Below are 13,355 nucleotides of genomic sequence, written 5' to 3' on the forward strand. Positions count from 1 at the left end.
CAACCATTAGGCTACTCCTCTGCTCCTGGAGATATTAGCTATGAGTTATTTCCTGGCCTATTAGAAATTATTGACTATGTAGGCTTTTACCTCAGTATCATTGTAAAAGACACTTTCTCAGCAGAGATAACAAAAAGAGAATGAGCCTGTAGGTTGCACTGGTTCTGCTAGTGATCCAGCCAGGTTCAGGTACATGGTGTAACATGCAAGGCAAGCTTAGATGTGCTACACTGTACTGTTACATAGGCAAATACGGGATTTTCACATACCAAGGGCACTGAATTAAGAAAATGATAAAGGGGATGGGACGACTTCCCTATGAGGAAAGGCTCAAGCGGCTAGGGCTTTTCAGCTTGGAGAAAAGACGGCTGAGGGGGGGTTATGATAGAGGTCTATAAAATGGGTGGACTGGAACAGGTAGACGTGAATCGCTTGTTTACTCTTTCCAAAAATGCTAGGACTAGGGGGCACACAATGAAGCTACAAAGTGGTAGATTTAAAACAAATTGGTGAAAATATTTCCTCACTCAATGTGTAATTAAACTCTGGAATTTCGTTGCCAGAGAATGTAGTACAAGCAGTTAGCCTAGCGGGGTTTCAAAGAGCTTGGATGGCTTCCTTGGAGGAGTAGCCTAGTGGTTAGTGCAGTGGACTTTGATCCTGGGGAACTGAATTCAATTCCCACTGCAGCTCCTTGTGACTCTGGGCAAGTCACTTAACCCTCCATTGCCCCTGGTACAAAATAAGTACCTGAATATATGTAAACCGCTTTGAATGTAGTTGCAAAAACCTCAGAAAGGTGGTATATCAAGTCCCATTTCCCTTTCCCCCTAAAGGAAAACTCCATAGACCATTATTAAAATGGACTTGGGGAAAATCCACTGCTTATTTCTAGGAGAAGCAGCATAAAATGTATTATACTTTTGGGGGGATCTTGCCAGGTACATATGACCTGGATTGGCCACTGTTGGAAAATAATGCTGGGCTTCATGGACTTTCGGTCTGTCCCAGTATGGCAATACTTATGTACTTATGAGTTATGGATTTGCCACCTGCCAGCAAACACATGACTTGACCTGAATATTGAGCAAATGCCATGCACCTGTTTCTCCAAATGCTTGAACCTCCTCTCTACTTTGCATTATAGGACACCTTTGGATTCTAGGAGAAAGCACTGGTTGGGCACCTGTCTCTTTTCCTCCTTTTCCTGGCTGGGTACCACTAAATACGCACCTGGTACATGCTACCCCCGCAAAGATCTTTATTCACTCCTTGAATTCAGATTCAGGTCCTCTCTTCCCATAAGAGACAGATCCAGAGCTATTGATAGGGACACTCTACACTCCATTGCTGAATCCTGATTCAGAGCTACCACAGGGACTTTTCTGTGTGGCCCTCTGCTTCCACCTCAGGATTCCTCCTTCTCCAGCTGTTTTATTCCTCTCAAAGGCAAGAGACTGGCCTTTTTCCTTCTCTGCTGACCAGAATCATCATCTCTCTGGGGATTCCTGATCAACACCTTGGACCACACCATTGAGGTCAGTATTAGAGGGGGATGCCATTGTAAGTGGTCCAGTCTGCTGTTCTCTGGCACTCTCAATATGTCTCCTCCTGGGAGAAGTGTAGTCCCAGTAAAAGTCTAAATCCAGTGACTGCAGTCGTATGCTAGGGAGGGAGGGCCACAAGGCCGTGCATAGCTAATGCTATGGAAGCATTTTCTAAATATAAGTAAAACGAAAAAAAAAAATGTATCCGCAAAGGGGCTTCCCTATCCTAACTTGAAAGGCTGCCAGCTGCAGGTACGCTTGGATTGCCAGACTCTGGAGTGCACAGCTACGTTTCCTCTTTTTCGCTATCCTATTTTAAGATTGTAATGTCTCTGATTTCCTCCTTATATTTAGTCTCCATTCTTTCTATATTTTTAGAACCTATTGTAAACAAGAAGGTTACCCAGTGGGCTGGGGTAGTAAATGTTGAGTAAACTTTAAACAACCCCATTGCGTATGTGACAATTTCTCTTATTTATTATATTTAGAATATGCCTCTGGAACAGTGGCTATGCACTCTGCCGAGGCTATCTGACCAGGGCTCTCTCCTTTTCATACTTGCAGCTCATCTTTGCAATTGAGCCAGATAGAAAACTTTACTCTGGCCACCGTTGGGGTTTTTTTGGTAAGTTATATATTGACTTTTGTAAAATTTGTGGATTTAGCGGCATTTTCTTTGTCAGAATAGTATTAACCAAACAGTTTGGCAGATTCATCCTTTCTTCAGGATGGTAGTCTATATAGGAGAGCAACTGTATATCCAACCAGGCGGTCCTGGCTGTGTGGGAAAAAAAAAAAAAAAGCTGTAATTTATTAATGTTATATTTGTACCCCGTGCTTTCCCACTTATGGCAGGCTCAATGCGGCTTACATGGGGCAATGGAGGGTTAAGTGACTTGCCCAGAGTCACAAGGAGCTGCCTGTGCCTGAAGTGGGAATTGAACTCAGTTCCTCAGGACCAAAGTCCACCACCCTAACCACTAGGCCACTCCTCTCACATCCTGTTCTGTTAAGGATTTAGCTGTATATACATTGCATATGTTTGTTGACTAATGTAAAATATAATTAGGCCGTATATGGAGTTTGGGCACTCAGTACCGTGTAGTATTAGATCCAACAGAGAGCTATCCAAGAAACTGGAAGGAAGGAGAGGTGAGCAGGGGCATAGCCAGACAACAGATTTTAAGTGGGCCTAGGCAGGGTGGGTGGGCACCAAGTGTTCTCCCCTCTCAGCCCCACCCCCTCCCACCCCACCACCACCAAAACAATATCTCAGCTGGCAGGAAAATGCTTCTTTCCACCTTGGCAGTCGGCAGCAGGCATGTGCTGAAAATTGAGCATGAACAGGTGCCGGTATCGTGGAGAGTAGCGTTTTTGTTTGATGGGATCCCCACCAGCTACCGCTAAACATGTTCTACTGTTGGGTAGGCCTGAGGCCTACCTGTGGCTATGCCACTGGAGGTGAGGCTGATAGTATTGTTGAGTTGGAACAATGGATGAGAATTTTTACCTTTCATTCATTGGTCAAAAAAAAAAGCAGCCCATAAAGAATTCATGCATTAATTTTTAACCATATTCACAACAAAACCTAATTAGTACTATCTCATAGTCCAGTGCACTTCAAAATATGCCTTTGTTTTACCAAATGAGTCTGTTGTTTCAGGGGCGATTCAGACCATTCCTCTTTCTTGTCAATATAATCGGCAATCAAAGACCAGAAACATTAATAGACAGTGTTGAACAAAACCCTCCCCCCCACCCCCCCTCATAGCAAACAAGTTTCTTGGATTCAGCCTAGATCAACTTTCATTTTTTTTTTTTTTTAATTCTTTATTTATAAATTCCAAATTTTTAACATTACAAGAGAATCTTGTTTCAGAAAAACGGACAAGAAATAAACATTATAACAATCTTAAATTTAAATGTCTTCTTTAAATCACAAATGAGCTAGATAAAGGAGGGCGTGTTAACAAAATAAAAGGGGATATTGAACAAATAAAATTTGTAACAGGAATAGGCTTAACACGCATTTTCTCACCTATTTTAACTCCTTCTTAATCAGTTGGTAGCAACCGCAGACACTTTCCTAGAGTCAAGAAACACTCTTAACTGTTCTGGCTGAAAGAATATATATTTTAAACCTTCATATTTCAAACAGGGGCGTAGCCACGGGTGGGCCTGGACGGGCCCAGGCCCAGCCAGTTTCCCTCCAGGCCCGCCCAGCCCCGGGTGTCAGCAGGTGGGGAGGGGGGGTGCTCTGCTGGCGCTGCAGTCCCCACCTGCCTACCAGCTCCACGATCGACGAGCAGACGACCCTCGTCTTCCATCCGGCATCGAGTCTTAAAAAAAAAAAAAAAAAGCCCGGAGAAACGCCTCGCGTCTGCTGTGCACTGCTGTAAAGCAAGCAGCAAATCGTCTCGTCGGTCCTTCCTTCACTGTGTCCCGCCCTCTGATGTAACTTCCTATTTCCGCAAGGGCGGGCACAGTGAAGGAAGGACCGACGAGACGATTTGCTGCTTGCTTTACAGCAGTGCATAGCAGACGCGAGGCGTTTCTCCGGGCTTTTTTTTTTTTTTTTAAGACTCGATGCCGGATGGAAGACGAGGGTCGTCTGCTCGTCGATCGTGGGGAGGGGTTCAAATTTATAGTATTTAACTTTTAAAGTTCATGGGGGGGGGGGTAGAGAAGGGAAGAAGAAATGCATGCCCACCCAACCTACCCACTGGCCCACCCAAAAATTACATTCTGGCTACGCCACTGATTTCAAAACACATTTACTAGGATAGTTCAAAAAGAACGAGGCTCCCATGCCTAAAGTTTTCTTTCTCATGCTCAAAAACAATTTTCTAATTTCCTGTGTCTGCTTTGTAACATCTTCATATATACGTACTGTTTTACCATGAAATAAACCATTCATTTTTCGAAAATATATTCTTTTTAGCGCATCTATATCCTTTTGGAAAACAGATTGAACAAATAATGTCATTCTTTCTGATTGTTCTGATAAGGAGACTTCCAGCAGTTCAGATATCTTCAGTTTACCATTTGAAGATTTTCCTTCCGAGAGATTTTTATTTTGTATGTAGTAAATTTTATTTACCAGAGGTAAGGCTTCTGAGGAATATTTCAACACTTCAATCAAATACATTTTAAAGGCATCCAATGGCGATATACCTATTTCTCTCGGAAAGTTTAAAATACGCAAATTTAGTCTCCAATTATAGTTTTCAATTTGTTCAATCCTTCTTTTAATAATAGTTTTATCTTTTATCATTTCTGAGGATAAATCTTGTCATTTTCTCACATCTTGGTTAAGCTTTGTTGTTTGAGTTGAGGAGTGTGGTAGTCGTGTTAGTCCACTCTTAAGGTTATCAATAGAAATCCATGTTTTATTTTGTTTGATTTCTATTGATAACCTTGTTTGAGTTGTAAACTCCGTTTTAATAGTAGCCGGAGAGTCAGAAAAAGTGTTCATTGTTTGTACTCACTAATGTGGAGATTTCTTTCGTGGATTTCTCTACAGTTGCTGCCAACTGTTGAAGAACTATCCATACGTTCTCCAACGACACCGTTCCTGGAGCAGCTCTCAATTGCTTCCATTCAGTGCTCGGGCCAACATGCCCTTGCTTTTCTTCAGAATCCGCTTTTCCAGTACCTTCGATCGAGGTCCCCCCATCAAACACTTCGATTTCGGGAGATCCTCTCTGGTTATTATTTATTTATTGCATTTGTACCCCACATTATCCCACCTCTTTGCAGGCTCATTGTGGCTTACAATACATCATGGATAGTGGAATTTAGAAAAGAGTAGACATATGGTATTATAGAAGGATTTTGGTTCTGGCGGCTATCTGGAGGGAGCGGTGGATGAAGCGCCGGAGGGGAAAGCGTGACATCTAGGCCCAAGTCCTCAAGGATTTCCCCTTCCTGGAGGGCAGCCGGGCTCCTCTCGGCGTTCTGGGTGGAAATTCGCGAGGTGAACCTTTCTATCGACATCTGATGGTGGAGAAGAGGTCCGGGTTGTCGAAGCTTCTCCCCGGACCGTTCCCTTTCTTTTGGTGTGCGGCATCAGTAAGAAAATGTTCTTTAACGGAGCGTCGATTCAGGAAAGGCTCAAACCTCATTCAACTGCGTGCCACCATCTTGACACGCATTGCCTAGATCAACTTTCAAATGCTTTTATGGCAAATTCAGGTCCTTTATCCAAGGTAACTATCTTTAAGGAATTCCACATCATTTACTCCTATGCCAACTTAACCATTTACTACCCTCCTTTCTCCCAACACTAACATGCTTGTTGTACCCCTTTCCTAACCTCTTCCTATCTCCCTCATCCTCTCCCTTCCCCCTCCTCCTCCTCACCTCCCTTCTCTTATACTCCTAAAAGGCCTCTATTCCACCATAGCCACTTTAGAGGATTTGAATCACCAACCAATGTTGCCAGGTGGAAAATTTTTTTCCCACCCAAACCAGCCTAAATCCAGCCCAAAACCCGCCCAAACTCAAACCCCGCCCCCAACACCCCCACCCCCGCGTCATCACCCCCGCCCCCGCCGTCATCAACCCCGCCCCCCGCCGTCATCGGCCCCCGCCTCCCCCGTCATCAGCCCCGCCCAGAACGTCATCGGCCCCGCCCCCCGCGGCCGAAAAAACCGCCAAAAAAACCGCCCAAAAAACAAAAAAGAAGCCCAAAAAACTGCAACCCGTCGCAGACAAAAATTTCCTGCGGCGGGTCGCGGAAAACCGCCCAATTAGGCGGTAAAACCGCCCACCTGGCAACACTGTCACCAACAGAATCATAGCATCATCTACCTCATATATTTGCAACGTTTCCTCTGCTCCACCCCCAACATCTCCCTCTCCTCCAATCCCCTAGTCACTTCCACTTTAACCACATACAGATTCACTCACTCACTCACTCATACTCTCCATTAAGACACTCACCATGCCAACTATACATTATACAAATTCATCACCTTAAAGTCACGATCCACTAGCTAGGTTATCTCAGTATCCAGGTTGCTTTCTCCATCTCTGTTTCAGGGTCCTGTCTCTCTCTCTTCATTGCTCTACTTATGTTCTTACAAGAAGTTATTAAAATGGGGTATCCTCCAGGGTTCCCACGCTCACCATTACTTTTAATATTTGTATGTCATCTTTAGGGAAATTAGTGAGACAATGTGGATTTTCATTTTATGCATATGCAGATATCATGCAGTTTTTAATCATCTGTAAATGGTGATGGTAAAGTGCAACAATCGACCCTTTCCTTCTGTTTAATGGAATTTGATTATTTTGGTCTTTTACATTTACTTATATTTACTGTTCTATTTTGTTTTATAAGATTATGTGCACCATCTTGACTGGGACTCCCCAGATATCTCCACAGTGCAATTGTTTCAATATAATACAATACAATACAATTCCCCTAATCTAGATATTTTTAAAGGTATCTAAGTAAATAAGTATTGCCATACTGGGACAGACCGAAGGTCCATCAAGCCCAGCATCCTGTTTCCAACAGTAGCCAATCCAGGTCACAAATACCTGGCAAGATCCCAGAAAAGTACAAAACATTTTATGCTGCTTATCCCAGAAATAAGCAGTGGATTTTCCCCAAGTCCATTTTAATTATGGTCTGTGGACTTTTCCTTTAGGAAGCTGTCCAACCCTTTTTTAAACCCTGCTAAGCTAACCGCCTTTACCACATTCTCTGGCAATAAATTCCAGAGTTTAATTGCACGTTAAGTGAAGAAACATTTTCTCTGATTCATTTTAAATTTACTACTTTGTAGCTTTATTGCATGCCCCCTAGTCCTAGTATTTTGGGAAAGAGTAAACAGACGCTTCACGTCTACCTGTTCCACTCCACTCATTATTTTATAGACCTCTATCATATCTCCCCTCAGCCGTTTTTTCTCCAAGCTGAAGATCCCTAGCCACTTTAGCTTTTCCTTATAGGGAAGTCATCCCATCCTCTTTAACATATTTGTCGTCCTTCTCTGCACCTTTTCTAATTCAACTATAAACTTTTTTGAGATGCTGTAACCAGGTTTTCCCAGCCCACTCCATCTGTGCTAGCTGTTCGACCTCCTTCTGTACCTCCAGGACTATGTCCTCCTGTACTTCAGGCTTCTTTAGCTCCTCAATATGCCTTTCCAGATCACTCACCACTTGTTTCAGGTCCACCACCAATTTTAAGTCATTATTTCATTTTTTATTTTACTAAGTGCAGCCACATTTCATACCAAGTAAACAGCAGCTCTGTTTTTCAGTCGCTAGCACTCATCTCTTCCTCAGAATCAGTGCTCGCAACTGCCATTTTCTCCACCTCTCATGTTACACGTGCGTCCTTTCTGCTGCTGGAGTTTCTGACATTAGATGGATAACTAAAGGCCTCCTTTCCCTTCTAACGGACATTTATTCTATCTCCTCATTGGTGATCAGCTTCTGGAGGGTAAGGGTGTTATTAAGCTAAAAGGAAGCTTTTTTCACTGACTTTGAATGGAGTTCCATTCTTAAGCAGCCATCATCCTCAGTAACTACTACTACTTATCATTTCTAAAGCGCTACTAGACGTACGCAGCGCTGTACACTTGAACATGAAGAGACAGTCCCTGCTCGACAGAGCTTACAATCTAATTAGGACAGGCAGACAGAACAAACAAGAGATAAGGGAATATTAAAGTGAGGATGATAAAATAAGGGTTCTGAACAAAGTGAATAAAGGTTAGGAGTTAAAAGCAGCATCAAAAAGGTGGGTTTTTAACAACACTTGCTTCCAAATCGGGCCTTCCCAAACTGTGGATTAAGAACATAAACGTTGCCATACTAGGGCAGACCGAAGGACCATCAAACTCAGTATCCTGTTTCCAACAGTGGCCAATCCAGGTCGCAAGTACCTGGCAAGATCCCAGAACAGTAAAACACATTTTATGCTGCTTATTCTAGATATAAACAGTGGATTTTCCCAAGTCCATCTTTAATAATGGCTTATAGACTTTTCTTATAGAAAATTATGCAAGCCTTCTTTAAATCCCACTGAGCTAACTGCTTGTACCACATTCTCTGGCAATGAATTCCAGAGTTTAATTACTCGTTGAGTGAAGAAATAATTTTCTACTACTACTACTATTTAGCATTTCTATAGCGCCACAAGGCATACGCAGTGCTGCACAAACATAGAAGAAAGACAGTCCCTGCTCAAAGAGCTTACAATCTAATAGACAAAAAATAAATAAAGTAAGCAAATCAAATCAATTAATGTGAACGGGAAGGAAGAGAGGAGGGTAGGTGGAGGCGAGTGGTTACGAGTCAAAAGCAATGTTAAAGAGGTGGGCTTTCAGTCTAGATTTAAAGGTGACCAAGGATGGGGCAAGACGTAGGGGCACAGGAAGTTTATTCCAGGCGTAGGGTGCAGCGAGACAGAAGGCGCGAAGTCTGGAGTTGGCAGTAGTGGAGAAGGGAACAGATTTAAATTTACTACTTAGTAACTTAATTGTGTACCCCGTAGTCCTAGTATTTTGGAAACAATACACAAGCAATTCACTTCTACCCGTTCCACTCCACTCAGTATTTTATACACCTCTATTATATCTCCCCTCAGCTGAGCCCTAGCCACTTTAACCTGTCCTCATAGGGAAGTTGTCCCATCCCCTTTCGTCGCCCTTCTCTGTACCTTTTCTAATACCGCTATATCTTTTTTGAGATGTCGTGACCAGAATTGCACACAGTACTCGAGGTGCGGTCACACCATGAAGTGATACAAAGGCATTATAACATTCTCCTTTTTGTTTTCCATGCCTTTCCTAATAATTTCTTACATTCTGTATGCTTTTTTAGCTGCACATTGAGCAGAGGGTTTCAACATATTATCAAAGGTAACAACTAGATCCTTTTCCTGGGCGGTGACTCCTAATGTGGAACCTTGCATAACTTAGCTATAGTTTGGGTTCCTCTTTCCCAAATGGGCTTACAAAATCTGCATTTGAGGTTGCGACCTGGGTGAGTCAAACAGTCCATACTTTCTGACAAGCCTGTGCTGTTATTTGGCCAGCATAGGCTCCATGGAAGGCAGGGGATGACAGCTGCAACAAAGTAGAAGGGCTGAGAGCAGCAGCATGGATGAAATATAAACTACTGGGGGTTGGGTGCTTTCTTGTAGATGCAGGAATAGGGTCAAGACCATAGAAAGTTTGATAAACACTGTTCCTAAATGTTTGATTGCCTTTGGAATCTGTAGTGGTACCGATGCTTTTTAACATATTTATAAATGATCTAGAAATGAGAAACAGTGAGCGAGATAATCAAAGTTGCAGACAACACAAAATTATTCAACGTGGTATGGGTAATTACTTCGGACCAGGGCAAATGGATTGGCAGCATCGCTAAGCTCCTGATGAAACAGTAGTGAAACAGAAGTGCTCTGTACAAGCTAAGTTGCCTGGTTTAGGACAGTTATAAGTACATAAGTACATAAGTAGTGCCATACTGGGAAAGACCAAAGGTCCATCTAGCCCAGCATCCTGTCACCGACAGTGGCCAATCCAGGTCAAGGGCACCTGGCACGCTCCCCAAACGTAAAAACATTCCAGACAAGTTATACCTAAAAATGCGGAATTTTTCCAAGTCCATTTAATAGCGGTCTATGGACTTGTCCTTTAGGAATCTATCTAACCCCTTTTTAAACTCCGTCAAGCTAACCGCCCGTACCACGTTCTCCGGCAACGAATTCCAGAGTCTAATTACACGTTGGGTGAAGAAAAATTTTCTCCGATTCGTTTTAAATTTACCACACTGTAGCTTCAACTCATGCCCTCTAGTCCTAGTATTTTTGGATAGCGTGAACAGTCGCTTCACATCCACCCGATCCATTCCACTCATTATTTTATACACTTCTATCATATCTCCCCTCAGCCGTCTCTTCTCCAAGCTGAAAAGCCCTAGCCTTCTCAGCCTCTCTTCATAGGAAAGTCGTCCCAACCCCACTATCATTTTCGTCGCCCTTCGCTGTACCTTTTCCAATTCTACTATATCTTTTTGAGATACGGAGACCAGTACTGGACACAATACTCCAGGTGCGGTCGCACCATGGAGCGATACAACGGCATTATAACATCCGCACACCTGGACTCCATACCCTTCCTAATAACACCCAACATTCTATTCGCTTTCCTAGCCGCAGCAGCACACTGAGCAGAAGGTTTCAGCGTATCATCGACGACGACACCCAGATCCCTTTCTTGATCCGTAACTCCTAACGCGGAACCTTGCAAGACGTAGCTATAATTCGGGTTCCTCTTACCCACATGCATCACTTTGCACTTGTCAACATTGAACTTCATCTGCCACTTGCACGCCCATTCTCCCAGTCTCGCAAGGTCCTCCTGTAATCGTTCACATTCCTCCTGCGACTTGACGACCCTGAATAATTTTGTGTCATCGGCGAATTTAATTACCTCACTAGTTATTCCCATCAGATTATATTTTCTGTACTGAAACTACCATGAATTAATATTGAGTGTCATACATTGAGAACTAAGGTTAAAAATTTCTATTAAAAAAGTGGAGGTTTTTGAGACTAATGACGAGGCAACTTAGAAGTAAAGCAGATCTAATAGGGTTTGCTTAAGTCACTACAAAATATTTTGGCTTTCTGAGCTTCTGAAGTCTTTTCCTCCTGTAAACAGAGAAGTACTCTGGTGAGATATCTTGAAGTATTTGATTTTGTGAATTTCCTCACTTAACAAGGTATAAACCAATTGTGGTTTGAGATTGAACGCACCTGGAGAATAGAGAGTTGCACGGGGACAGAAATCTTACCTGTCCCCGCTGGAATCATACCCATCCTCGCCCATCCCCACTGGAATCTTACACATTCCCACCCATCCCTGCAAGAATTTAACCTGAACCCCACTCAGTCCTACAAGAATTGAATGGTACATTTTTAAAAAATTCCAGTCGGCTCTCTCATTCTCTCTGTGAGTTTGAGCTGCAGCACTGCAGGCAAGGAAGGAATGGAAGTTGCAACACTGGTGTGCACATGTGAGACTTGTCTCTGATTCACTGGCAATGTGTGCTGAGAGGTTGCCACATGCATGCGCCAATGGGTGAGGTAACATCTGATTCTTGTGCCTGTGTCAGAGCTGAGGTCTGCGCGTGAGCCTGGGAGCAGAAAGGATTAACAGTAACATAGTAAGTGACGGCAGATAAAAACCTGAATGGTCCATCCAGTCTGCCCAATAGTCACACTCATTATCAATTCATAATTAAATCAACAATGAATGTGATATTATTTCTCCGAGGACAAGCAGGCTGCTTGTTCTCACGACTGGGTGACGTCCGCGGCAGCCCCCACCAACCGGAAAGAAGCTTCGCGGGACGGTCGACACGCAGGGCACGCCCACCGCGCATGTGCGGCCGTCTTCCCGCCCGTGCGCGACCGCTCCCGCCAGTTCCTTTTTTTCCGCGTCTGGAGAGAGTCGTGCTTCGCCGCTCTCTCTTGTTCAGCCGCCGGATTTTCGATCGCGTTTTGTCTCCTCCTCTGTGGGACACAGACCGTAAAAGCTGTCCTCATGTTCCAGCCACTAAAATTGCTGTCTAAACTTTTTCCAGCCCATCCTAAACCAGATTGCCATATATGAGACACAGACCATATAAGTCTGCCCAGTATCAGTCCTATTTCATCACAGCCGGAGTCGCCATCTAAGTGTCACTCAACACATCCATACACATGCAGCCATTTAAGTTTAGGTCTTTTATAACTTCTATTTTCATCCCCTGCCTTTTCTGTCACCGTTTGTGTCTCTACCACCTCCTTAATGGAGACTTGGTACTCGGTACGTGAAAGGCTGGTGCAAGTGCAGTGTACACTTCCATGGAAATCCTGCAGGAATTGTTTCCATCCCCACGGGAACCCTGCAGGAACTGCTTCCATCCCCATGGGATCCTTGCAGAACTGCTTCCATCCCCACAGGAACCCTGCGGGTTCCGCGGGATTCTCACAAACCCTGTTCCTGTGCAAGTCTCTACTTGAGAATTGTGCTCAGTTCTGGTTACCATATCTGAAAAAAAAAAGATATCAGAACCAGAAAAGGTACAATAAAGTTTTAAATTTAGCCCTGTATTGTACTGGTAGCCAATGAAGTTTTTGCAAAAGTGGTGTGATGTGGTCACGTCACTTGTAACCTTCTATGAGTCTTGCTGCTGCATTCTGAATCAACTGGAGCTGGTGCAGGCCCTTTGTAGTCAGACCATTGTATAGTGCATTGCAGTAATCCAGTCTTGATGTTATCATGGCATGCACAACTGGGATAAGATTTACCTTCTTGAAGTAAGGAGAGAGGTAGCGTAGCTGTCGCAAATAGTAGAAGCAGCTCTTGATGGTTGCTTTGATTTGGGGAATCAGAGTAATTGTTGAATCTAACTGTATTCCAAGGTTCCTGACTTGTGATTTGAGGGGGAGTTCGTACTTCCCAAAAGGGATTTTGATGTCAGGTATGTATCCACTTGTGTTAGGGAACCAGAGGAGCTCAGTTTTACTTGGGTTCAGGCAAAGTTTATTGTGTTTAGCCCAATCTTGAATTGATGTTAGGTAATCAATGTATTCAAGGCTGTAGGTAAGTCAGGTTCAATAGGTATGAGTAGCTGCACATCATCTGCATAGATGTAGAACTGAGTGCCAATTGACCGAATCAGCTCAGCTAGTGGCTTGAGATAGATATTGAACAGAATAGGTGACAGTATCGATCCTTGTGGTACCCCGCAGGTCAGTGTCCACGGTGGTGATGAGTTGCTGCCAATCCAAGA

General features: G+C 43.6%; 1 protein-coding gene across 4 annotated transcripts in view; it reads left to right on the forward strand.

The window, feature by feature from the left end:
* Positions 1-13,355, forward strand: part of LOC115468124 (P2Y purinoceptor 8-like) — a 105,792-nt gene that overhangs the window by 76,201 nt on the left and 16,236 nt on the right. The window contains exons 1-2 of one of the 4 annotated variants that reach the window (XM_030199651.1): positions 1,158-1,538; positions 2,112-2,172. The exons of the other annotated variants lie outside the window; for them this stretch is intronic. The gene's annotated coding sequence lies outside the window, so the exon portion shown is untranslated. Of the gene's footprint in view, positions 1-1,157; positions 1,539-2,111; positions 2,173-13,355 lie in introns of those variants that run through there. 4 annotated transcript variants of the gene reach the window in all.

Source organism: Microcaecilia unicolor, chromosome 4, assembly GCF_901765095.1.
Source record: "Microcaecilia unicolor chromosome 4, aMicUni1.1, whole genome shotgun sequence".
Classification (NCBI taxonomy): Eukaryota; Metazoa; Chordata; class Amphibia; order Gymnophiona; family Siphonopidae; genus Microcaecilia; species Microcaecilia unicolor.